The sequence below is a fragment of the Hyla sarda genome, chromosome 4 (assembly GCF_029499605.1).
Source record: "Hyla sarda isolate aHylSar1 chromosome 4, aHylSar1.hap1, whole genome shotgun sequence".
Classification (NCBI taxonomy): Eukaryota; Metazoa; Chordata; class Amphibia; order Anura; family Hylidae; genus Hyla; species Hyla sarda.
Genome location: NC_079192.1, coordinates 301,999,230 through 302,026,551, shown reverse-complemented (window position 1 = coordinate 302,026,551; position 27,322 = coordinate 301,999,230). Strand labels below are relative to the sequence as shown.

The window sequence follows — 27,322 nt, the reverse complement described above, 5'->3', positions numbered from 1 at the left end:
GATTTTTATTTTTTTATTTTTGCCACAATCAGACATAAGAACAATACAAAAAGCTACAATATAACTGCCAAAAAAATCCATAATCTGTTTAATGGATCTCAAGTAATAGAAAACTGATAAATTGGCCACACTTATTTCAAAAAAGTTGAAGGAACCCACAGATTTCAGCAGGATCAGCAGATCCTAATGTGTATAAACACCTCTGAGCCATTCTTTGACAGCAGTTGTCAAAGGATTGGGCATATTAGATTTTACCATCTCCAATCCTTTGTTCCTGCGGAGATAAGCTGCTGCTAGAGGGGTCTGGCAGCCACTTATTCCCTTCTCTCCACTGAAATAAACATGCAACTTGGCCAAATGTGCAAGTTTATGTTAGAGTCAAGTAAAACAGCCCATTTGGCCGACAGCTATTGCATGTGTATGGCAGCTATACAAATTGTGGAATTTTCTCAACGATTGTTGCAATGTATTGATCCCATCAAGAACAGCTGCTGACCTTTAATGAAGGAGTCTCGAGTGTTAAAAAATTAGATGGCCAAACATCATACACTCCTTGTTAAGTCTGTAAGTTAAAAGCACTGTGTGAATTTTGCTGTTATTTGATTTTGCACCAGCAATTGGAAATGCATAGACTGAGCCAAAACTCAGGCCTACATTTTTAATTGGCTAAGTCTACAGTGTATAAAGAGATACATTGAGATTTCCTATTATATATTAACAAGCAATATATGATGGTTATATGTCATAAACAAATGGTGGGTGGTTGGTATAGTTGAGCAGAACTACAGTAGGGTTTGTTGTTCTCTTCCCAAGGGTTTTCCATTCCTCCTCCCAAGTAAAGGAAAAGTCGTTCCTCTTCCCAAGTATAGGAAAAGTAATTCCTCTTCCCAAGTAAAGGAAAAGTAATTCCTCTTCCCAAGTAAAGGAAAAGTCATTCCTCTTCCCAAGTAAAGGAAAAGTTGTTCCTCTACCCAAGTAAAGAAAAAGTAATTCCTCTTCCCAAGTAAAGGAAAAGTTGTTCCTCTACCCAAGTAAAGGAAAAGTCATTCCTTTTCCCAAGTAAAGGAAAAGTTGTTCCTCTACCCAAGTAAAGGAAAAGTCATTCCTCTTCCCAAGTAAAGGAATAGTTGTTCCTCTACCCAAGTAAAGGAAAAGTCATTCCTCTTCCCAAGTAAAGGAAAAGTCATTCCTCTTCCTAAGTAAAGGAAAAGTTGTTCCTCTACCCAAGTAAAGGAAAAGTCATTCCTCTTCCCAAGTAAAGGAAAAGTTGTTCCTCTACCCAAGTAAAGGAAAAGTCATTCCTCTTCCTAAGTAAAGGAAAAGTTGTTCCTCCACCCAAGCAAAGGAAAAGTCGTCACTCTTCCCAAGCAAAGAAAAAGTCGTTGTAACACCTTGCGCTCCAGCCGCACGCACTGGCCGCAAGCACATTGTCCCTCTCTCCCCTGCTGCCGGAAGGACAGTGATTCGCATCGCGGGACGTGCCCGCATGCGAGTCCCAGCCCATCATTTACCATGCTCCTCTGCTTCTCAGTTCTGGCGTGCGTGTCCCCGTCTCCTAGGGCACGCGCACCGGAGCTTTGAAATTTAAAGGGCCAGTACGCCCATCATTATGTGTTACACCTGAGGCTATTCTTTAAGTTCATGCACCTCCCACTCTTCTCTGCCAAATCTTCAGTGCCCCTATCCTGAGATTAAGTGTACCTTACTGTCTGTTGCCTTGCCCATGTATATTGACCCTTTTGCTGCATTATTTGACTACGCATCTTTGCCGTCTGCCTTGACCTTCTGCTAAGTCCGACTATGCCTCTGCCTCATCCTTCTGTACCAAGTCTTTGCCCAGCTACCTGTGTGGTCGAGACGTGTCGGGGGTAGCAACCTGGGTGTCGCTTGCCGCAGCAAGCCCATCCTGCCTTGCAGTGGGCTCTGGTGAAGATCAGCGGTACCTTAGACTCCGCTCCCCGATACGGCCCGCGTCATGTGCCACACAGGTCAGAAAATCCACATCCAGCAGCGTTAAAGTCTTTCCTCTTCCCAAGTAAAGGAAAAGCTGTTCCTCTCCCCAAGCAAAGGAAAAGTCGTTCCTCTTCCCAAACAAATGAAAAGTTGTTCCTCTTCCCAAGTAAAAGAAAAGTCGTTCTGGAAAATTCTCACAATTGGAAAGAAGAACCTATAAGACTAAATGACAGACAATTCATTAGATTTGGGTTTGTTGAATCATCTTTGTAATTACTAAAAGATTTTTTATAATTTTTAAATTCCATGGAAACCAATTCCTGTTGTGTCTCTTTACATCCAACAAACAAATTAGAAAAAAAAGTTGGTCGAAACTGCCAGTTTTAGGTTACGTTTCTACTTGTTTATTTTTTTGGGAAAAACACCAAGAAAAACACCAATTCTGCCGCATGGCGTTTTTTTGGCCCAAAAATGCTGCGGTCAGATGTTAGCTGTAAATCAATGAGAAATGGCAAAATTCTTATTCCCCTTGGCGTTTTTCACTTTGGCGTTTTTTTTAATCCTTTTGGTGTTTTTTGACTCTTTTTTTTGGCGTTTTTCAGCTCCTTGGCGGTTTTCCAAAATCGCAGCATGTTGAGCCACTGGCGTTTTTTTTCCCAAAATCGTGGCATTTTTCTCCCATAGAAGTCTAGTAAAGGTACTACTACTCCCATTATGGAACAGTCTGTTCCATGCTGGGAGTAGTAGTACTACCTTAAAAATTTTAAAAATAGAGAAAAAAGTGAAACACACACACTTTATTAACAATGAATAACATTTTTGTTATTAAATATATAAATTTTGTTAAATGAAATTTTTCATTCACTACTGCATCCTTTTTATTTTTGCGGAAGTACGGAAATACCCCATATGTGCTAAAATGTTTCCTTGAAATACGAAAGGGCCCTGAAGTGAGAGAGCACCATACGCATTTGAGGCCTAAATTAGGGATTTGCATAGGAGTGAACTCTGATGCAAGCATTACAATTGGCTCCGCTATGAAAAATATTCTACGCCAGTGATTCCCTGTCCGTGGCTGTCCAGAAATGCTGGGAGTTGTTGTTTTGCAACAGCTGGAGGCTCCGTTTTGGAAACACTGCTGTACGTTACATTTTTCATTTTTATTGGGGGGGGAGGGGGAGGCGAGGGTGTATATGTAGTGTTTTACCATTCATTTTGTGTTAGTGTAGTGTTTTTAGGGTACATTCACACGGACGGGTTTATGGTAAGTTTCCCGCTAGGAGTTTGAGCTGCGGCGGAAAATTTGCTGCAGCTAAAACTTGAAGCAGGGAACTCACTGTAAAGCCGCCAGTGTGAATATACCTTGTACATGTTCTGTTACCTAACTCAGTATTTTCCAATCAGTGTGCCTCCAGCTGTTGCAAAACTACAACTCCCAGCATGTACTGATCGCCGAAGGAGCTGGAGGCCCGCAACTACAACTCCCAGCATGCAGAGACAGCCTTTTGCTGTTCGTACATGCTGAGTGTTGTAGTTTTGCAAGATTTTGAGGGCCATGATTTCAAGACCACCACTCAGTGATCTGCAAACTGTGGCCCTCCAGATGTTGCAAATCTACAAATCCCAGCATTCGCAGAAAGCAAACTACCATGTCGGCATGCTGGGAGTTGTAGTTTTGCAAGATCTAGAGGGCCACAGTTAACAGACCACTGTTCAGTGATCTCCAAACTGTACCCCTCTAAATCTTGCAACACTACAAATCCCAGCATGCCAACACAGCAAACAGCTGTCTGGGCATGCTGGGAGTTGTAGTTTCAACATCTGGAGGGCTACAGTTTGCAGATCACTGTGTGGTGGTCTTGAAATCATGGCCCTCAAAATCTTGCAAAACTACAACACTCAGCATGTACGAACAGCAAAAGGCTGTCTCTGCATGCTGGGAGTTGTAGTTGCGGGCCTCCAGCTCCTTCGGCGATCAGTACATGCTGGGAGTTGTAGTTTTGCAACAGCTGGAGGCACACTGATTGGAAAATACTGAGTTAGGTAACAGAACATGTACAAGGTATATTCACACTCCATACTGTCGCCCTGCAGATGTTGCTAGGCAACTACTAACCTCCTGCAGCAGGATTGCCACACGCCGTGCAAGCTGGAGGATCGCCGCCCGCCTCCGCCGATCGGCACCAGGTAAGGGACCTCCACCGCCGCCGCTCACATCACAGTTCCCCCCGCTCTGCCCTTACTACTGTGGGTGGGCAGAGCAGGGAAACTAAACTTTAAACCCCCCTGCCCCCGATCTGCTATTGGTCGGTCGCTTCTGACCGACCAATAGCAGGGTTAGGAGGGGTGGCACCCCTGCCACCTCACTCCTATCCAGTCAGGGGGATTGGGGTCCAAGACACCCCCTTATTATCGTTTATGGATCTGCATTTCCCCACATGAGCACCACCAATTCCGTCCATTTACTCTGATACAAGTCACAGTTACATAAATAGTGAGAGTCGCCAACCATGGAGTTAGCAGTGCAAGCAAGCTTTCTGTCTCTTGATACAAAGTATATCATTTTTTTGTTTTGTTGTAGATCTGGGTGATAAAACAAGCTCTTATATAGCCCTGTAGATAAAAAATCTGAAGACCTATGGCTATTAGAAGGTGAGGAGGAAAAAAACTAAATGTACATGTCTATTACTGTTGTAATACAGGTTTTACTGTTTCAATCTGGTTTTCCTACTTCCCAGACTAACATTTAGCCAGGAAGTGCAAAAAATATCTTCTGGCATTCACTTTGTCTCCTGTAGAACTCTTTTACTCTCTGGTCCACTCAGTCTGACACGAAGACCACGTCATTCATCTCCGGGTAGGCCAGTCCCCATTATGATGTCACTGCTTCAAGAATGATGTCACAAAGGAGAGCAGGACTGGGTTTAGAAAGGGTGGGAGAGTACCCGACAGGCTGGCAGGGAAAGCGAGGACTGCTGGGAAGTGTAGTGTACAGGAGAAAGAATAAGAAAAAGTCCAGGGAGACATCAGGAGGTAGGTGGTGCAACAAGGAGAACTGAGACATGCCAGAGAGCCTAGGTGAGTATAATTCACACCATTTGTTTATATTATTATTCTTTTATAGATCTCCAGATAACCCCTTTAAGGCCAAATAGGCTGCATCATTAAAGAGTAAATTTCACTTTACTGGGAGCTGCACTACAGTAACCCATCACACAATGAATGAAGCCATCTTCCATTGGACCACCAACCCACCATTCTCTGAATTACTGTTAACAGAGCAGAGCAGCAGCTCAATGTGGCTGCCCTCATAGTTATGTAGCCTACAATCAGAAAATAAGAACAGATAAAAAAAAAAGAATGGTGACACATTCCCTGTAAAAGGAATCCAAGCCTACCACTTATCATAATATCAGTAATAGAGGGGACAATATCTGGGTCGAAAGGGACTCATTACAAATAAACAGATTGTTTATTTTCTTCATTGTATTAAATGCAATGAAAAAGTTGTAAAGCCTAAGTATAGTTTTGGATTAATGGAGCAATAATTGTCGCTCTCTAGCGGCGAAGGAGTTAATGATGCAATGGTCGGCAGATTAGAGAAGATAAAACAGAGACCTAGAAATCTCCAGAGGTAAATATTGTATCTTCTTATGTGGCGATTTGGGATGCCGCTAATGAAGCAGGACTTTGAAGCGCCTCCATGAGCAGGGAAGAGGTTAATGATGCTGGAACTAACTGTGGGTGGTTAAAAGAGTAGAAGTATGGATGGGAGGGAAAAGAAATGATTTCAGTACTGTACTTTACTGTGTCTGAAAGTGCAGAAATAAAGTATAGAAAAGGGGATTGTTATAAAAGTTGTTTATTAGCACACAGTCATAACCTGCTAATCTACATAAAAGTAGAGTAAAGAACAACTAACTCTACATGCTAGGCACAAATAGAGGAAAGATGTGGGTGGCACCACTGGACGCTAGGCTAAACAGTAAACAATTCAATATAGGATGGGGGAGTCACAGCAAAAAATTGAGGGGTGCAAGGAGCTAAGAATATTAGCATATAACTGTAATCCAATAAATGAGAAAAAGTAAGTTCCGAGCACTCACCTCTAAAAACTTCAAATTTTATTCAATCATGTTAAGGCGACGGAACCGTTTTGTGGTATTTCCCGCTTCCTCTGGCCAGAGGAAGCGGGGAATACCGCGAAACGGCTCGTAGCCTTGTTTACGCCCGGCTATGGCGTGTTTTTTTTTTTTCTCACTTGCCAGGACAAAGTCTGCAATTTAACATGATTGAATAAAATTTGAAGTTTTTAGAGGTGAGTGCTCGGAACTTACTTTTTCTCATTTATTGGATAACTCTACATGATATTGCCTTTATTGAGTAACTGGGATAACTATTTACTAGCAACTAGTTACTAGAGAATAGGATTACTTGGACATACAGGTAAATTTACATTAAAAGTATTCTCACGTGTACCATGATGTACCCATAACTTTCTAAAAGCCAGCTGAATGCCAAAAGAGCATACACCGATATTAGTACCTCTTCCAATTGTTTTTGCATTGTTATTATTATTATTATTATTATTTTTGTTTATATGCATGATTCTGGTATAGCAAAAGCTTAAGGAGGTCATCCAGCACCACATAGGAAAGGCTGGTTAGCCAATCACTGTGTATAGCGATAACCCTCCTCAACCAGTGATTGGCTAAGCAGGCATATCCGTGTCTCCAGATAAAAACAGGAAGTTCAGATCAGTCGGACCAGACAAGATCAGGACTGCAGTTACAGGGAATATACAGGTGAGTATAACTTTTTTTTTTAAGCTAGTCTGAGACCATAGCAAAAGTTTCTGACACTAAACAACCCTTTGAAACTGTGATAATGTTAAGAATACATGAATACAATTAGTGTATAACATGGCATGGCATGATGAACTTAGGGGGTCTAACCTTTTATGACCCCCACTGACCTGGAGATTAAAGGGATTTGGGCTGTGCTCTGAGCAGGTGGCTAAGAGAGTCATCAGTAGAGGAGCTATAATGCTAAAAGGGGACCTGTGGTCAATCCAATAAAAGTATAGTTTTGGAATCATAGAAATTAAGGCTATAAATGGAAATCCATTTTTTTTTTGACTGACCATAGATCTTTTGTGAGTAGTAATGCATCCTTTTCTCTCAAAGTATTAGGGGGGTCTCAACAACCAGTTGCAGATTTTACAGAGCAGTCAAAAGTACATAAGACTTGCCTAGTAAAAGCCAAAGTTGTGGATCCCCACTTGCAGATTCCACAACTTCAAATCCGCAACTGTGAAATTTACAACTTCAAATCTGCATCGGATCCTGTGTGTGAATTTATCCTAAAGGGGTACTCCACCCCTAGACATCTTATCCCCTATCCAAAGACCATCACGCTCCCTCCCATAGACTTGCATTGAGGGGGTGTGGCCGAGACTTCATGGGGCGTGGCCGTGACGTCAAAAGCCTCCGGTGCTCCGATTCTGCACCCGACGCTCTCAGCGAACGTTGGGTGCAGCAGGGAGATCGTGGGGGTCCCCAGAGGTTGGAGCAGAGTACCCCTTTAAACTTGAAATACTTAGTTATATTGCATGTAAAATTGTCAAGATTTGAAATCTTGATGTAAATACTGTATATACTCGAGTATAAGCCGAGTTTTTCAGCACGATTGTTTGTGCTGAAAACGCCCCCCTCAGCTTATACGCGAGTATATATGGTATTCACATCTAGATTTCAAATCTTGCTGTCCGGTGGGGAGGGTTAGTCGTTTCGGGCTGTCCATCTTCACTGGGAGGCCCTCTTCTCCGCTTCGGGCCGGCCCGAACTAGTGACGCTGAATTGACGCCACTGCGCAGGGATGTTCATGTGCAGGGACGTCACGGACGTTTGCTGCGCGCGGACATCCCTGCGCGTCGTCATGAAGGCAACGTCACTAGTCCGGGGACAGCCTAGAGCAGAGAAGAGGGCCTCCCAGTGAAGACGGACAGCCCGGAACGACTAACCCTCCCCACCGGACGGTCCCTGCAGCACAGGTAGTCGAATATAGATGGCCCAGACCAGCTCACCCTTCCTTCCCACCGAGGGGAGGTGAGTAGAAAACAAAAGGGGGTCTGGATGATCTGGTTTTCAACTTGCGGACCTCCAGATGTTTCAAAACTACAACTCCCAGCATGCCCGGACAGCCGATGGAGTTATAGTTTTGCAACATTTGGAGGTCCGCAGGTTGAAGACCACTGGTGACAGGCGGTGATGATGAAGGGGGGGGGGGATGATGAAAAGGGGAATAATGACAAGGTGATAATGATGAGGGTGATAATGACAGGGTGATGATGACGGGGTGTTAATGATGGGAGTCTGGATGATGACTGGGGGGGATGATGTATTTCCCACTCTAGGCTTGTAGTCGAGTCAATAACTGTTCCTGGGTTTTTGGAGTGAAATTAGGGGCCTCGGCTTATATTCTGGACAGTTTATACTCGAGTATATACGGTAGGTTTAAATTAACAGAAAGCAATGTACGGTTGTGGGCTGCACTCTTATCAAAGCATAGTTTGGAACATGGTGCCATTACTAAAAACCATATGGTTCGAAACGCGTCAGCGTTTCATCTATGCTTTTAATTCTCACCATCTCATTGATTTTTAGAGGATGAAATACATTTTTTGTGTTTTTATACCGTTATTCCATATTTTTTGGGGGAGCTGGATTTCCTTTTCCTTCCTGGATTCTATTGCAACTGGCTACACGGCTTGATCTGCATCCGTGCTCCTCCACCAACTACCCTTCCAGTGGCTACTTCTACAGGGCGGTGAGCTGCTCTATTTTTTCTTTATGTACTTATAGTTTGGAATACCTTCCTTGATCCATTCTACAATGGGCATTGATTTGGTACCGGAGAAGTATGAGCGTCTTGTGGTCTAATAAAACAAATCTTAGCTCTTTCAGACTGGATTTTCCCTGTAAGGTAAGGGCTTGTACTGATAAGCTGTGTCTCTAGAAACAAAACAATTGTTTGTAAGCCATAGAAATCTGTTTCACGGTTAGGCCATGTACAAGACTATCTAATAGATAGTGAGGCCTCGAAATGGCAGATGTCACGGGGAGTGAGGATCAGGCATGCTGGATTTCAACTAATCCATTTCTTTATTCTCCTTCCATGCAAAAAAAATGTTTATGGGGGGGAGGGGGGATATGGCTATTTGGTTGACAACTATCTTTAGACTGACTAAAGAATCATGGATCACCTGGGCTGTATAACTTTGCACTTGATTGAGACATATTATCTACTTATTTAATTTCCCCCAAAAATACTTAACTTCACTGGAAATTTTTTTTCTTTAAATCAGCTAGTGCCAGAAAGTTAAACAGATTAGTAAATTACTTCTATTAAAAAGTCTTAATCCTTCCAGTACTTAGCTGCTGTATGATCCACAGGAAGTTCTTTTCTTTTTTAATTTCCTTTTTTTCTGACCACAGTGCTCTCTGCCGATACCTCTGTCCATTTTAGGAACTGTCGAGAGCAGGATAGGTTTGCTATGGGGGTTTGTTCCTGACATGGACAGAGATGTCAGCTGAGAGCCCTGTGGTCAAACAGAATGGAAATTCAAAAAGAAAAAATCTTCCTCTGAAGCATAAAGCAGCTAATAAGTACTGGAAGAATTAAGATTTTTAAATAGAAGTAATTTATAAATCTGTTTAACTTTCTGGCAACAGTTCATAAAGAAAAAAAAAATGTTTTCCAGTGGAGTACCCCTTCAACAAGAATTCACTAAATACAGCCTTGAAAAGAAGAGTAAATGATGCCTCTAATAACAGAATCTGAAATTCCTTCCTACAACATTTCCTTATATATTAAAAAAAAGTCAGTGATGTTCCCACCTAATGGCCAGAAATCAAGTGTTTGGATGTAAATTTTAGTGATGAGCGACATTGCCCATATTCGAATTCGCGATATTTCGCGAATATATAGACGAATATTCATCCTATATTTGCGAATTTCGCGTATTCGATATATTCGCATATTCGCGTATTGGCGGAGGAAAACAGTGAGGGGGTGGGCAACTTTACTATTGGTTGCTAGGGATGTTGTTGATAACCTCTGACAAGTGTATTTGCATCATTCTAATTGGCCCACAAGTGAAAAGAAGTAATATGCAATATTCACATATGCGAATATTAGCACGTGCGAATATTCACATATGCAAATATTCACATATGCGAATATTCACATAAGCGAATATGCGCATATGCGCACATTCACATATGTGAATATGCGCATATGCGGAAAAAATGAATATTCACAATTTTGAATATATAGCGAATATATTCACAATATTCACAAATTCGTGATAAAAATTTGAAATGCGAATATTCGCGCCCAACACTAAATTTATAGTAATGTCACTTAGCTAAAAATTCTGTATCCGAGAGCTTACAATCTACACACTTCTGATAGACTGAATTGATCCCTCTGTTCACATCTGTGTTCAGTCTAAATCATTTAACACCTAACATTCCAGATCACTGTGTTATATTTTGTAATCTTCAACCCTGAGCAAGATCACTTTGTTCACTGGGTTTTAGAAATATCATGGCATGGAGTTATGATAGGGAGCAGGCATGTTGTTGCTTACACTGTGGTTAGCTCTAGTGTTGAGCGGCATAGGCCATATTCGAATTCGCGATATTTCGCGAATATATGGACGAATATTCGTCATATATTCGCTAAATTCGCATATTTGTAATATACACGTTTTATTTTCGCATATGCGAACATTTGCGTATACGAAAATGATCATATGCGAAAATTAGCATATAAAAAATTTTCATACGTGAAAATTCGCCATATGCGAATATTTGCATATGCAAATTTTCCCATATGCGAAAATTCCCACACCAGTCTCACACAATAGTATTAGAGCCTTCTTTACACCACACAAGCTGGAAGCAGAGAGGGATGATGACTGTGATGTGTACTGTGGGAAAAAAAATAAAAATGAATATTTGTAATTACGAATATATAGTGCGATATTCGCGAATAAAACTTGCATCGCGAATATTCGCGAGCAACACTAGTTAGCTCAGATCTATTAAACGAAATTATACGTCTTAGAGTTCGGATACATGTAGCTCTTGTTAGAATGACTAAAGTAAATACTCTAGTATGTTACAAGGCAGATATGACCTTTCTGTTGTATAGATCTCCGCACACCATGCAAAAGCTTGTAGTACACTGGTCTGATGTAATAAAGACAAGCAATACCTTGTATTCTGACATACATTTTTACTACTAAGGAATTGTATAAGCCATTAAAATACAATATAATTACTCATTTTCTGCTCTCAATATTCTTTTATGCTGGTAAAATAAGTTATCAGCATTCCACTCATCTCTAGAAATCATTTTGGCTGCAGATTTTTTGGGAGAAGCCATACAGGAAAGATTCACTATTTACGTCTACCAAATAGAAGTACCGTATTTTTCGTCATATAAGACGCACCTCATTTTATGGGATAAAAATCTAGAAAATAAAGATTCTGACCCAAATACAATGTAAAGTATAGGAGAGTGATCTTCAACCTGCGGACCTTCAGATGTTGCAAAACTACAACTCCCAGCATGCTGGGAGTTGTAGTTTTGCAACATCTGGAGGTCCGCAGGTTGAAGACCACTGGTATAGGAGGTAATACTCACATCTCCCCGCCGCTCCGGACCCGTCACTGCTCGTCACCGCTGCCCTGGATGTCGCCCTGCATCGCTGTCGCCGCGACCCCAGGGTGTCCCTGTCGCACCGGAACGTCTCTGCTGCCGGTTATCCTCGCTCTCCGTCGCCGCCATGATGTCGCTACGCACGCCGCTCCTATTGGATGATGGAACAGCATGCGCGACGACGTGATGACGACGAAGGAGAGCGCCAGCCATGCAGGGGATTCCGGCACGGAGCAGACACTGAGGAGGCAGGTAAGGTCCCTCCCGGTGTCCTGTAAGCTGTTCGGGACGCCGCGATTTCACCGCGGCGGTCCCGAACAGCCGGGTTAGTGTTATTTTCGCTTCAGATGCGGCGGTCTGCTTTGATCGCCGCGTCTGAAGGGTTAATACAGGGCATCACCGCGATCACCCAGCCGTTGATGGCCGCAGGGACTGCCGCAATAGGTGTGTATTCGCCTTATAAGACGCACCAACATTTCCCCCCCAGTTTTGGGGAAGAAAAAGTGCGTCTTATACGACTTCTACTGTGGGCTTTAGTCTACCGAAAGCATAACATTGACCACCACTAATGTTCATGTGTATTGGTAACCAGTAGAAAGGCTTCAGAGCAGGATTAGTGCCCCTGTGACCCCCTGTGAGTCATAGTAAATGTATATCCCTCTAACACCAGAGATGAGAGTGTCAAGACCCCACAGGTCAACCTCACCACGATGCTGTAATGAACTTGTTACAGGACAAGCAAAAACCTGCGAGCTAGAAACAAAGTAGGCAAACAAGTGAACCGGAAAGTGGGGACAGCAGGGATTTGAGAGAAGGAATAACGTGAAAAAGATGGTAGATTATTTGGTCCAAGGAAGACTATAAAGAGTCATGCAATCTAATAATATTTTATAGCTTTGTACATTATGTGTTATTGGGGAAAAAGAATGTTAACCTTGACTTGTACTCTTAATCCAATGAGGTTTACTTTTTAATATACTAACAACCCTTAGGGGCGAGAGGTGTTTTGCACTAGAACTTTCAGTGAATTGATGAAAGTACAAAGTAATTTTAGGCTTTTGAAGTCGTGTAGGAAGCTTGTCCACCCAAGCTACACTGTTTGTATACGCTTTATCTGTCTAATGTTATTTTTGTGAAGTTGTAGACTGGTAGTTTGTGGAAGTTATGATTAATTACAAGTAATCCTGTTAGATGTGGTAGTTATCTGTGTCTATGTACTATTATGGGTCACCCTGGCAGAACAACTAAGTAGATAAGGCAGAAAACCGAACATACTGTTCATGGTTATGTCTATAAAAAAGGTTTGTGTATGTATTCCATAATGGCTATGGAAACATATGCTGCCATTTTGTATCTAATATAAACTTTAGAAAATTCAGCTAAGGGTGGGTTCACACCAAGTATTTTGCAATACAGTTTCTGTATCAGGTTTTTGCTAAAAAAAAAACAAAAAACAGATTCCTCAAAACCTGACTAAACTGTATCAAAACGTGTATACAAATTTTTAGCTGTATACGGTTTGAAAAATGATGTCCGGTTGCATCCGTTTTTTTTAGAAAAAACAAAAAAGTTTTTAACTTTTCACTCCATTATGAATGAAGTTTTACTTGTTTGATTGAAATTCCAAGAAAAAAATTTAGCAAAACGAAAAACCGTATGGTGAAAACCGAATGGAACCGTATGCACATTGACTCCCATGTAAAAAAAAAAAAAAAAACGTATACAGTTTAATCAAGTTTTTCACCCGGACCAAAAACCGTGGTAGGCCACGGTTTCTGTCCGGAAAAAAAAAGTAAAAAAACGTATGGTTTGAAAAACGCAGACAACCGTATACATTATGTTGAATACGGTTTTGAATGGGAAGCCTATGGGCACGGTTTTCTGTACGGATGCATACGTTTTTTTTATGAAACTGTATGCCGAAACCGTATAGTAAAATTGTGGTGTGAACCCACCTTAAGTCTTGATTTAAAAAGCTAACCGTGATGGGTTTTCAGTTCCTAGGCAAACCTATGTGTCAGAAAGCTGACAGGATCAAATAATGCTAGACAAAGAAATGAAACAGAAAAGAAGGAATTAATCCATTTCAGCTTACGCATTTCTGACAATAATTCTTGATCATAGCTATATGTGTTTTCTTGTCTTCAAGTTTTATTCAGTCCTATTGGAAAGCTGAACTTTGGTTTGTGAATCAGTGAATTTACACTGCCATGCATCAGCAGCAGGAGGAACTTTTGCAAGCGTGGTGATCCACCACAATGGGGCAGTTCTACTACATGTTTGAAAAACTTGCACCATGATATCAGTGTGCATGCCTTATACCACATTTATTATGTGTTGTAGATCCAGAATTTCCATTGGAGTGCTCATGGCCTATGAATCTCCACACACTGTTATGGTGTTCTCCTCAAGTAGAATTCATACCCCTTTGACCCTTGAGAAAGGCCTCTCATGAGTCAAGCCAGAACATCCTGCTCTGTACAATTTTCCCAAAACAGCTGTCTGCAGATGGGTACTGTCTCCTTCTGGTGGGCTGCTTTGCATATAATTTCTTCCCAGACACATTTTAGACCTGCTTCAGCATGGCAACAAGCATGGCTTAAAAGGAAAGAAGCATGGCTATGTGGGAAAAGGGAGTGAATTGATTGTGACATCATACGTAAAAAATGGTGCCAAAATGTAAGAACAAAGGGTGAGATTTATCAAAACTTGCCCAAAAGAAGAGTAGTGCAGTTGTCCATATCAACCAATCAAATTCCTTCTTTCATTTTGCTGAGTCCTTGTTAAAAATGAAAGAAGCAAGCTGATTGGTTGCTATGGACAACTGGGCAACTTTTCCTCTGGGCAGGTTTTGATACATCTCCCCCAAAATGTAAGTCCAAAGTAAACTGACCAACAGGTCTAAATATGCGCCAAACTGCATGAATCACTGTGATATATTTGCTGTTGAAGTGTTAGAAAGTAGTAGTAGACCCAAAGGTAGGCTTGTGTAGGTGCTTTTAAGCCATACCTGGTTTGTACCCCTCTGTATCAAGTCTTATTTAAAGGAAATCTGTTGGATGGTTTCATAAAGTCACAACTTTTTATTGTATTTAATATCTTTTGGAATAATATGAATGTATGTAGGCACAGGTTCCAGCTCAGGAGGTACATCTCTTTCCCACCAGAACCAAGGAAACAATCAAGGAATAGAAAGATGGCACACTGTGATGTAGTGGAAACATAGCTTTAGCAAAGTAAATTGATCTAAGTCACAAAAGTTTATAGCTGTGCTATCAAAGCGCTTCACATAACCCACGCGTCCTTCTGTAAAATTGCAATGTTTTGGGCATGAGTCCTTCATTAAGCTATAATAAATAATATATAGTTAAAGATTGGTGTAGATAGGACCATGTACATTATAATACATATATAGTGTGATACAGCAACAAGGACAAGAAGAGTGCACATGAGAAAAGCAAAAAAATATTTCTACATATTCAAAAAAATCAGAAAACATATATGTTCATATGACCATTGTACACAAAGAGGAGATGACATGGATCTTGGCAAACTTGCACAGATAATGGTCACAGCCAGTAACCTTTGTGTCAGTTGATACTAGTTACACAGAAACATTATCATGTGAGTAGGTTATTATAGGCAAGTATACCAAGTTATAGTGGTCTGCAGAGAAACTGTAACCATATGTAACAAAGAAGCAAGCATCTGCTTGTGTCCACCCTGCAGTGTAAAAATGGACCTGTATACCATGGTCAAGCAAGTCTGGTCTTCTACTACATCCTTACCACTTGGGAAAAGGGTTAACAACTGCTTGTAGGTGCCTCTGATCTTTGATTGTGGAGCTGTACACTAGTGAAGAGCGGCAGGGTCCATATTTGAATTTGCGATATTTCGCCAATTTATGGATGAATATTCATCCTATGTTTGCGAAATTCGCATATTCACTATGTTCATTCTCTTTTTTTTCATGCGAAAATTCGTAATGAAATTCGCATAGTGTGAATGCGCAATTATATCTTTCACCTAAAAGAAGGGAGGGATCAGTGTCCAGTCTGGAAGTGTCTGGAATGTTCGCATAAATATTCACATAAATTTGCATAAAAAAACAAATATTCTTCATTATGAATATATATCACTATATTCTAAATATTTGCAAAATCGCAAAGTACCGATATTCGCGGTAAAAATTAGCATTTCAAATATTCGCGCTCAACACTACTGTACACTATCACATAGGTATCTAGATTAGAAAGAAAGGAAAAACAGAAAAAGCGGAGTCCCTCTTGGGGTAGAAACATTGGGCAGAGCTGATAATGATAATAGTGTAGCAAAAAGGTGCTTCCTTTAATGGCTTGTGAGAAGCCAAATTAAGTGTAGCATAGCAAGGGGCAAATGTTGCTGCTCTATAAATCATTGGAAGAAAACTTATACCAGTAGTGGGATATGTTTTCTATTAAGCACTTTATAAATTGTGGTACAGCACTTGTTGTTCATTTGCTTGAATGTCTGTATTAGAGATGAGCGAACTTTTCAAAAATTCGATTCGGACGATTCGCCAAATTTTCCGGAAAAGTTCTTTTCGATCCGAATTTTTTCGCGGCAAAGCTATATTAAAAAAGGCTATTTCTAGCCTACATACAGCCTCTATAGGGGTATAGAACACTTTGCTGTGCTCTAAAACGCATATGGAGTGTCTGGGTTAGTGAAATAATACTGTTATTCAGAATAACATGCAGATTACCGGCATCGCTTTTAGAATCACTGCAGCACAGCAGCACAATGACAGAGCCTGGTGGTGGCATCAGTGTCAGGAGACCATATAGTGACTGAATGACAGCGTAGAGGTGTTGGCAGCATGAGGACACCATATAGTGGCTGAATTGCACAGCGTGGAGGTGTTGGCAGCATGAGGACACCATATAGTGGCTGAATGACACAGCTTGGATGAGGCTGAAGCATGAGGACACCATATAGTGGCTCAATGACACAGAATGGAGGTGTTGGCAGCATGAGGACACCATATAGTTGCTGAATGGCACAGTGTGGAGGCGTTGGCAGCATGAGGACACCGTATAGTGGCTGAATGACACAGCTTGGATGAGGCTGAAGCATGAGGACACCATATAGTGGCTGAATGACACAGAATGGAGGTGTTGGCAGCATGAGGACACCATATGGTGGCTGAATGGCACAGTGTGGAGGTGTTGGCAGCATGAGGACACCATATAGTGGCTGAATGACACAGCTTGGAGGTGTTGTCAGCATGAGGAGACCATATAGTGGCTTAATGACACAGCTTGGACATGTTGGCAGCATGAGGACACCATATAGTGGCTGAATGACACAGCATGGACATGTTGTTTGAATGAGGACACGATATGGTGCCTGAATGACACAGCTTGGATGAGGCTGAAGCATGAGGACATCATATAGTGGCTGAATGACACAGCATGGAGGTGTTGGCAGCATGAGGAGACCATATAGTGGCTTAATGACACAGCTTGGACATGTTGGCAGCATGAGGACACCATATAGTGGCTGAATGACACAGCATGGACGTGTTGTTTGAATGAGGACACGATATGGTGCCTGAATGACACAGCTTGGATGAGGCTGAAGCATGAGGACATCATATAGTGGCTGAATGACACAGCATGGAGGTGTTGGCAGCATGAGGAGACCATATAGTGGATGAATGGCACAGCCCGGAGTTGCCAGCAGCATGAGTAGGCACTAGGCCTTCACAATCCCTGAGATTAAAAGATAAATTAAGAAATTTAAACCGAAGATTTTGGATAACGTGTGTTACCTATGAGAACATTTGAAATTACCAGACCCAGGCCCCACAGCGGCATCAGTAACCCATATATTGCCTGAATGACACAGCCTGGAGTTGGCTGATGCACGAGTTCACACCAGGGCTTCACAATCCCTCCCAAAAAACACCACAATTTTAGAAATTTTTGAAAAAGATTTTGGATAGCGGGTGCTACCCATGAGAAAATTTGAAATTAACAGACCCAGGCCCAGCAGCGCCATCATTTGTTTATTTGAAATTTAAAACAACCTTTGTGTGTCCCGGACCCCAGCGTGTGGGTAGGAAGGACCAAATCCAACAAGCCCCCACAGGGCTCATGTGGCCGTGAGATTTATGCGAAACGTCTCCATTGCCCTGACCGGCCATTGTTTCCAAGACTTCTCGCCAAGGCAAACCATGTGAAGAACAGCGTGACACTGCCGTGACCTGCACACATGGAAGGGCCACTGAGACTTGTCCGGGCAGTGGAGGCTTAAGAAACAGAGGAGCATGTGGAGGCGGAGTAGCACACTGTCGCAGGACCAACGGGCTGACAGAGTGTAGCAGGAAGCAGCATTGAGTACACACCAGGGCTTCAGAATCCCAAAGAAAATACAACCATTTTTAAAATAATTTTAAGAATATTTAGGACAGCGGGTGCTACCTATATGTTGCATGAATGACACACCCTGGAGTTGGCTGATGCATGAGTACACACTAGGGCTTCACAATCCCTCAAAAAAAACACAACAATTGTAGAAATTTATGAAGAAGAATTTATGGATAGCGGGTGCTACCTATGAGAAAATTTGAAAATCCCAGACCCAGGCCCAGCAGCACCATCAGTAAACCATATATTGCCTGAATGACACAGGCTGGAGTTGGCTGATGCATGAGTACGCACCAAAGCTTCACAATCCCTAATAAAAAAAAAAAAACATTTTTACGAAAAATTTTAACAAAAATTTAGGACAGCGAGTGCTCTCTATATATTACCAGAATGACGCAGCCTGGAGTTGGCTGCAGCATGAGGAGACCATTGAAATGTGTGATTTTTTTATTTGAAATTTAAATCAAAATTTGTGTCCCGGACCCAGCCGTGTGGGTACAAAGAACCTAATCTCACAAGCACCCACAAGGCTCATGTGGCCGTAAGATGTAGGCGCAACGTCTCCATTAGTGTTGCTCACGAATATTCGCAATTAGAATATTATTCGCGAATATCGCATATTCACGAATTCGCGAATTTCGCGAATATAGCGCTATATATTCATAATTACGAATATTCGTTTTTTTTTTTTGTTTTTTTTCACAGTACACATCACAGTGATCACCCCTTTCTGCTTCCAGCTTGTGTGGTGTAAAGAAGGCTGTAATACTACTGTGTGAGACTGTCGTGCGAAAATTCGCATATACGAAAATTAGCATATGCTATTTTTCGCATATGCGAATTTTCGCGTATGTTAATTTTGTATATGTTAATATTCACATATGTTAATTTTCGCATACGCGACTTTTCGCATATGCGAAAATCAAACGAGAATATAACGAATATGCGAATATTCGCGAATATATGACGAATATTCGTCCATATATTCGCGAATATTCGCAAATTCGAATAGGGTCTATGCCGCTCAACACTAGTCTCCATAGCCCTGACCGGCCATTTTTGGTTTTTGTACCTTTGTTTAAGAACAAGCGCATATCCAAGAGTCCAGAAGACTCTATAATGCAGGACGGTGGACCACCAAAAGACATTCTTCTATAAAATAAGTTTTTATGAAATAAAGAAGCAGAGTTCATCCCTCTGCGTATTTTTTTTGAAAATTTTACTTAAAAAATCACACGCAACAATCGTTCAATGGTGTAATGGTTATTATTGTGGAAAATTCAAGTTTATTACTGTGATAATTATCAGAAAATGTAAAAAAAACACTACCCTTGAGTGTTTAATAACCTCATACATTGCACCATAAATGTTGACATTTTAATTAAGCATGTATGCATGTATTTCAAAAATCCTAAAATTAAAGGCCCAAGCCCAGAAGCATCAGGAAGTCAAGTACTTCCTGAAAGACACAGGAGCAGTCAGGAGTAGGCATCAGCAGTACCCAAGAGGCTTTAATAACCCCTTACATTGCACGATCACTCGCGAGATCGAGCAATAACAGGTGTGTTATGCCCTCAGATGTCCGGGGCTGCACGCGCGCTACACTGAACGGACCAGCGTGTGTCTATCTTTCACCGACAGGTGCGGGTAACCCGCTGAGCCCCCTTCGCGATAGGGATCAGGGAGAATCACAACTAATCATAAGCTCGGGTTCATTAAGTCCCTGCCCTTTGTATACACCGCATGTCTCTACTACTAATTGGATGGTTTAGTGAGGTCCTCGGATTGGCCCCGGCATTGTAGGAGAAGGCCCTAGCAGAGCCCTGAGAATTTAAAGATCAATGTTGAAATTAGCATTAAGCATGTATTAGCTACTGCTAAACTTCCAAAAATTTAAGGCCCAAGGCCTGAGGCATCATGGAGGCAATTATTTCCTGAAAGCGTGTGACCTGTCCAAGTCGCTGTTGTGGCTGTGCAGGAACCACATTTACCCAGTGAGCCGTAAAAGACAAGTATTGTTCCTGCCCGTAGTTACAGCTCCACCCGTCGGCGCTGCTGTGCACTTTTGAACACACCGACAGGCTCAAGGACTGGCCCACCTTCTCTTGTACAAACTTATGCAGGGCTGGTACTGCCTTCTTTGCAAAGAATTGACGGCTTGGGACTCTCCACCTCGGCTCGGCACAAGCCATCCATTCTCTGAAAAATGCAGAGTCCACCACTTGAAAAGGGAGGGACTGCAACACCAGCAACTTGGACAGGAGCACATTCAACTTCTGCGCTGTTGGTTGAGTGGGTGCATACTGTTGTCTCTTGGACATGGCTTCGCCGATGGATTGTTGGCGGAATGGCTGACTAAAAGCGGGAGAAGCAGGAGCGACAGAAGGAGGGTTTGACACACAGCTCCCTTCGGCTGAGGTGGTGGAGCCTTGGCTGGATGAAGGAGGGAGCGGATGGCCACTGGGTGATGCAGCAGGCTGGACCACTACATCGGAGCCACTCGCCCCAAGTCTGCTGCCAACTCTGCCTGAAGTATTTAGGCCTCTGCCACTCCTCTGTGCACATCCTGGCACTTCTCTGCCTGACATACTTAGTGCTTTTATGAGGGTATTACAATACGCTACACTACTCTTTAAACAGTATTTGTCTAGAACAGCAGCAGGTGATTACTTACGGCTGTCCTTGAACAGTATGTAGGCCCTTGACAGATTAACAGGTACTAGATTGTACAATACTTGGATGTACCTATGCGGTATGCACTGATGAGGGCAGTAATATGCCTAACTATTAGCAGAAAAAACTCTGTATTTTTGTAAAACACCAGCCGGTGGATACTATTGTTTGGACTTTGATGGTTTGGAGCACCTTGACAGCTACTACATGGTACAATACTTGGATGTACCTATGCGGTATGCACTGATGAGGGCAGTAATATGCCTAACTATTAGCAGAAAGAACTGTATTTTTGTAATACACCAGCCGGTGGATACTATTGTTTGGACTTTGACGGTATGGAGCACCTTGACAGCTTAACAGGTACTAAATGGTACAATACTTGCATGTACCTATGCGGTATGCACTGATGAGGGCAGTTATATATGCGTAACTATACGCAGAAAAAACTGTTTAACCCCTTAAGGACTCAGGGTTTTTCCGTTTTTGAACTTTCGTTTTTTCCTCCTAACCTTTTAAAAATCATAACCCTTTCAATTTTCCAACTAAAAATCCATATTATGGCTTATTTTTTGCGTCGCCAATTCTACTTTGCAGTGACATTAGTCATTTTACCCAAAAATGCACGGCAAAACAGAAAAAAAAATAATTGTGCGACAAAATCGAAGAAAAAACGCCATTTTGTAACTTTTGGGGGCTTCCATTTCTACGCAGTGCATATTTCGGTAAAAATGACACCTTATCATTATTCTGTAGGTCCATACGGTTAAAATGATGCCCTACTTATATAGGTTTGATTTTGTCGCACTTCTGGAAAAAATCATAACTACATGCAGGAAAATTTATACGTTTAAAAATGTCATCTTCTGACCCCTATAACTTTTTTATTTTTCCACGTACAGGGTGGTATGAGGACTCATTTTTTGTGCCGTGATCTGAAGTTTTTATCGGTATGATTTTGTTTTGATCGGACTTTTTGATCACTTTTTATTCATTTTTTAATGGTATAAAAAGTGACCAAAATACGCTTTTTTGGACTTTGGAATTTTTTTGCGCGTACGCCATTGACCGTGCGGTTTAATTAATTATATATGTTTATAGTTCGGACATTTACGCACGCGGCGATACCACATATGTTTATTTTTATTTTTATTTTACACTGTTTTATTTTTTTTATGGGAAAAGGGGGGTGATTCAAACTTTTATTAGGGAAGAGGTTAAATGACCTTTATTAACACTTTATTTTTACATTTTTTTTGCAGCGTTATAGGTCCCATAGGGACCTATAACACTGTACACACTGATCTTCTAAACAGATCACAGGCATGTATTAACACGCCTGTGATCAGTGTTATCGGTGCTTGACTGCTCCTGCCTGGATCTCAGGCACGGAGCAGTCATTCGCCGATCGGACACCGAGGAGGCAGGTAAGGGCCCTCCCGGTGTCCTGTCAGCTGTTCGGGACGCCGCGATTTCACCGCAGCGGTCCCGAACAGCCCAACTGAGCAGCCGGGTCACTTTCACTTTAGAAGCGGCGGTCAGCTTTGACCGTCGCTTCTAAAGGGTTAATACCGCACATCGCCGGGATCGGCGATGTGTGGTATTAGCCGCGGGTCCTGGCCATTGATGAGCGCCGGGACCGACGCGATATGATGCGGGATCGCGGCGCGATCCCACTTCATATTGCGGGAGCCGGCGCAGGACGTAAATATACGTCCTGCGTCGTTAAGGGGTTAAAAATAAAAAAACAACTGGTGAATAGTATTGTTTGGACTTGCACAGTATGCAGCCAGCCCCTTGACAGATTAACAGGTACAAAATGGTGCAAATGCACTACAGTCCACTGAACAATCACGTATTTCTGAACAGCAGCAGGACCCAACAGTGCAGCACCACAAAAAAAATCCAGGGATTAAACCCTAAATTGCACTGTGTCACACAATTCTGAACAGCAGAAGTTTTGTGGAGCAAATAAAAATAAACTCAATTGGGCTGAACAATGAGGAGATATGATGCTTCAGAAAGTTCAGGCAGCTTGGAGATCTGTATGAGGCAGCTGACAGCTATCTGCCCCTCTCTGCTGCAATGCTCAATAACGTGAATAGGAGGTTTAGCAATCAATGATCCTTCTCAGAGTAACAGCACAGCACTCTGCACTCCTGCCTTTCCCTAATGCTGATGTGACTAGCAGTTGCAGTGTAATGCTCTGGTATGAGCTATTCACACACACGCAGTACCGTCCTCTCCATCTGAGTGCATAGATTAAATGAAGAGAGGCAAGATGGCCGCCGATTATATAGGGGCTGTGACATCACAGGGGTCAGTGAACACTGATAGGCTGCATCTCACATGTGATTCAGGGTCAGCCCGCCTACCTTCATTTCTACCGCTGTTTCCCACCCTCCCATAATCCCCTGCCCCATGTACTCACATGTGGATCCGCCATCGTAGGTCCCCAATAGCCTGGAACGCTGTAAAATGGAGTTTAATGAAGCGATTCGCGCGATAGAATCTCGGCGATATTCGTATTCGTTGCGAATCAAATTTTTCATGAAATTCGTAACGAATTCGGGTTCGTCAACTTCGATTCGCTCATCTCTAGTCTATATCACCTCCAATATGTTGGCTGGACCATATTGAGCCTCAGTCAGATGAATATACATCTGTATCTTAATTCCAAGACGTTCTTTGGCATGCCACGACACCGATTTTTCTTCTTTTACGGTCACACCCATAGAACACATCAACGGAGGTCCATAAAAGATTTGAAGTTTTATGTAAAGACAAACATTTTTTAAATTTTTTAATTAAACACCCTAGCTCAGAATGGTCTGAATGAGACATCTGAGAGCAATTTTTAACAACCAATGAGGTTGTATAGCATTATTAACAACTAAACTGTGCATTTTTTGTTAATTAACAATTAATGAATATTTTTTTAATGACCTATTATGGGTGATAGTAAGTTCTCAATATGTTTTATAATTATTGTGGTTTGTACTACCTATTTTATGTATGTGTTTTTTATCCATGTATTTGTACTTTTTCTTACATTGCATCATATGTCATTAAGAGCAATTTTTTTCCTCTCTCTTGTTCACACCACGGAGTATACCTTCCTAAGATTTTACTGGGTATTAGACAGCTGACAGCGAATGAGAGACACAACACAGAGGCTTCTCTGATTATCATGGGGTGGTTTGTGTTTCGACATAATTTCCCGTTCTCCATATTTCAGCTCTAACAGATGGACAGCATCGACACTGAGTACACGAGTTATGTGTCTTATACATTACAGTCCTTCTATTTTTGACATGTTTATTGAGTTTTAATGTGTTGCACCTCTCACCAGTCAGTGGTCCTGGTGTGAGATGTGTGGATATAAATACTTTGCATGAGGTTGTTTGCTTCTCATGTCCATGTATCCAAGAAAGGGATTTTACTCTCGAAAAATGTGTTAATACTATACCATACTATAATAAATGTTCAAGTTTTTTGTTTTAACCCCGCAGTATTTGGTCCCTTTAATGAATACACAGCTTGAGCGATGCACTTTTATATTTAGATTTTGTTTGTTTTGCTTATAGGTACCAAGAGAGTATACATGCACATAGCTAGAGTACTAGTATTACATACTACCTTGTCTAGTGGCCAAAACCCTCCTATTTTGGATAAGTTTCACTTTTTATTATTTTTATTATTCCATTTCAATAACAGTAATTATACATTCTTTATAGTATTACATTTCTATTTTCTTAACATACTATCAATATTACAGAAAATGTTTAACCCCCACTCCCCTCCCTATACATTCCTCAAGTTCGGTTGCAGTGCCTCCTCTCCTCCCCCTCCCCCATCTCTAAAAAATCACCATATTAAAATAAAAAATAAATAAATAAATATAATATTATTTCCAGCTTCCCCGCCTCCCAATTCCAACTTACAGACTGGGCCCAGCCACGTCCCCTTTTTCTTCCGTTCATTTATTTGTTCACTTTTTCTCTCCTATTCATCCTTCTTATCTCCTTCTCCTTTTCTTTTTATTTTTTTTCCTTATTTTTTTCTTTCCTTTCTTTTAATTTATTAACTTTTCCCCCTTGCCAGCGAAGACTGCTATGCCTTCATGCCCCACTACTCCCTGACTTTCTGTGTTCCACTGCTGATGCAGTTATTGCGCACCCTCCAGGATCAACAATTTCAGGGAATACATTTAACCAACTATTATGCACCTTATTATTATTATTATTTTTTTTTTTAAAAGGAGACTACTCATTTTTTATTTATTTGCTTGATCCAGTGGCAGGGCCTTCAAACACTCGATTTCCACTCCATCATGGGGGAGTGGGGAGCCGAGAGTGAATGGAAAGGGGAGAAAAGGAAAAAAATAAATAACAAAGCAGCAAAATGCAAACCTAAACAAAACAAATGATGATAATAATACCTCTCCATCTTAGAGTTACTTGTGAATTCGGACGGACAGAGTACTTCTCCTAACAAATTTATAATCAAACACCACGACCCCCCCTCCCCCCCCCCCGGATAGGCTTCACTTATATCAAGATCAACCCTTATATCCATATATAATAATCCATAATGCTGAACATCTATTGTTTCTGATTTTCTAGGATTTGTAGAAATATTGCTGCTTTTTTCACATAAGCACTCTTTTCCCCATGTTACTCTATTGTACATGGAGGGCCATTTATATGGATACACCTTAATAGAATGGGAACAGTTGGTGATATTAACTTCCTGTTGGTAGTACATTAGTATATGTGAGGGGGGGGGGGACTTTTCAAGATGGGTTGTGACCATGGCGGCCATTTTTAAGTCGGCCATTTTGAATCCAACTTTTGTTTTTTCAATAGGAAGAGGGTCATGTGACACATCAAACTTATTGGGAATTTCACAAGAAAAACAATGATGAGCTTAGTTTTAACGTAACTTTATTCTTTCATGAGTTATTTACAAATTTCTGACCACTTATAAAATGTGTTCAATGTGCTGCCCATTGTGTTGAATTGTCAATGCAACCCTCTTCTCCCACTCTTCACACACTGATAGCAACACCACAGGAGAAATGCTAGCACAGGCTTCCAGTATCCGTAGTTTCAGGTGCTGCACATCTCGTATCTTCACAGCATAGACAATTGCCTTCAGATGACCCCAAAGATAAACGTCTAAGGGTGTCAGATTGGGAGACCTTGAGGGCCATTCAACTGGCCCACGATGACCAATCCAATTTCCAGGAAAATCTAGGAATGCTCGGACCTGGCACGTTCCCTGAGTTTTTCCAGCAAGATGGTGCACCACCACATTATGGGTGTCAGGTCCGAGCATTCCTCATGAAAGAATAAAGTTATGTTAAAACAAAGCACGTAATTGTTTTTCTTGTGAATTCCCAATAAGTTTGATGTATCACATGACCCTCTTCCTATTGAAAAAACAAAAGTTGGATTCAAAATGGTCGACTTCAAAATGGCCGTCATGGTCACCACCCATCTTGAAAAGTTTCCCCCCTCACATATACTAATGTGCCACAAACAGGAAGTTAATATCACCAACCATTCCCATTTTATTAAGGTGTATCCATATAAATGGCCCACCCTGTACTATATCTACAAGTAGTTCTCTGTACACTGATCTGTACTTTCCGTATTTACTATCTTTTAGCATGATAAAGGGCAGAATGCAAGATGTTAAATGCAATTTTACATAACAACGCATGCGTCTGTGAAGAGCTTACATAGCACAGCTGTACAGTTTTATGACTTGCATTGACACTGAATCACAGTGTGCTGTCTTACATAGCCTTTTTTGTATTGATAAAAAAAACTTTTTTGTTGTTTTGTTTCTGTTTTTCTCTGAACGCTGAGACTGCAAAATGCAAACCAGAAGACATTGCAATGTAGAGACATGATCTGTAATCATAAATAGTTAAAGAGTACCTATCATAAACTATACTTTCCCTAATCCACCTCCCCATCTGTCCCTGACTCTAACTAACTCTATTCCTGACCTTATTTTAGTACAATACCTCTTAAAAATACCTTTTTTATTCCATCTTCGGTAGCTCAGTATGGTGCTGTGTACGAGCGGAGGAAGTGGGCGGGGCACGGCAGACGCAATGTCCTCTGATGCCTGGTCGGAGCTCGCTTCCCCCCTTCTTCCTGTATGTGGCACTCCCTCTTGGGAGCACGCATACAGGCTGAATACAAGGGAGGGATGGCAGCTTCTGTGTCTCCTCCTCTCTGTTTGGCTTTACACGTGCCATACAGAGAGGAGAAACATCTGAGGACAGAGCTGCCGTGCCCTGCAGAGATACGCGCACATCGCTCGCTCCCATCTGATTGACAGGCGGGAAGCTGCGCTGAGTCTTGCAATTTCGGACTCAACAGCCAGGCCGGCGTTAGTCCAAAATCACTGAAACAGGCACTCCTAGGGAAACCCCTAGTGGCCAGAGTTTCAAAACGAAATTAGATATGAAAGGAATAATTATTATAATAAAAGCCAACTGCAAAGTTGATCTATATAGATTAAGCTATAATATATATATT

General features: G+C 41.6%; 1 protein-coding gene and 1 long non-coding RNA gene across 5 annotated transcripts in view; one reads left to right on the top strand and one right to left on the bottom strand.

Moving 5' to 3' along the window:
• Positions 1-27,322, bottom strand: part of UNC5A (unc-5 netrin receptor A) — a 420,372-nt gene that overhangs the window by 143,618 nt on the left and 249,432 nt on the right. The window lies entirely within an intron of this gene.
• The window catches only part of LOC130369440 (uncharacterized), a 69,854-nt gene continuing 47,431 nt past the window's right edge, over positions 4,900-27,322 (top strand). Inside the window, exons 1-2 of one of the 2 annotated variants that reach the window (XR_008892754.1) lie at positions 4,913-5,031; positions 6,691-6,758. This is a non-coding gene — a long non-coding RNA (uncharacterized LOC130369440). Of the gene's footprint in view, positions 5,032-6,690; positions 6,759-27,322 lie in introns of both variants that reach the window. The other variant, XR_008892755.1, reaches the window with a different exon arrangement.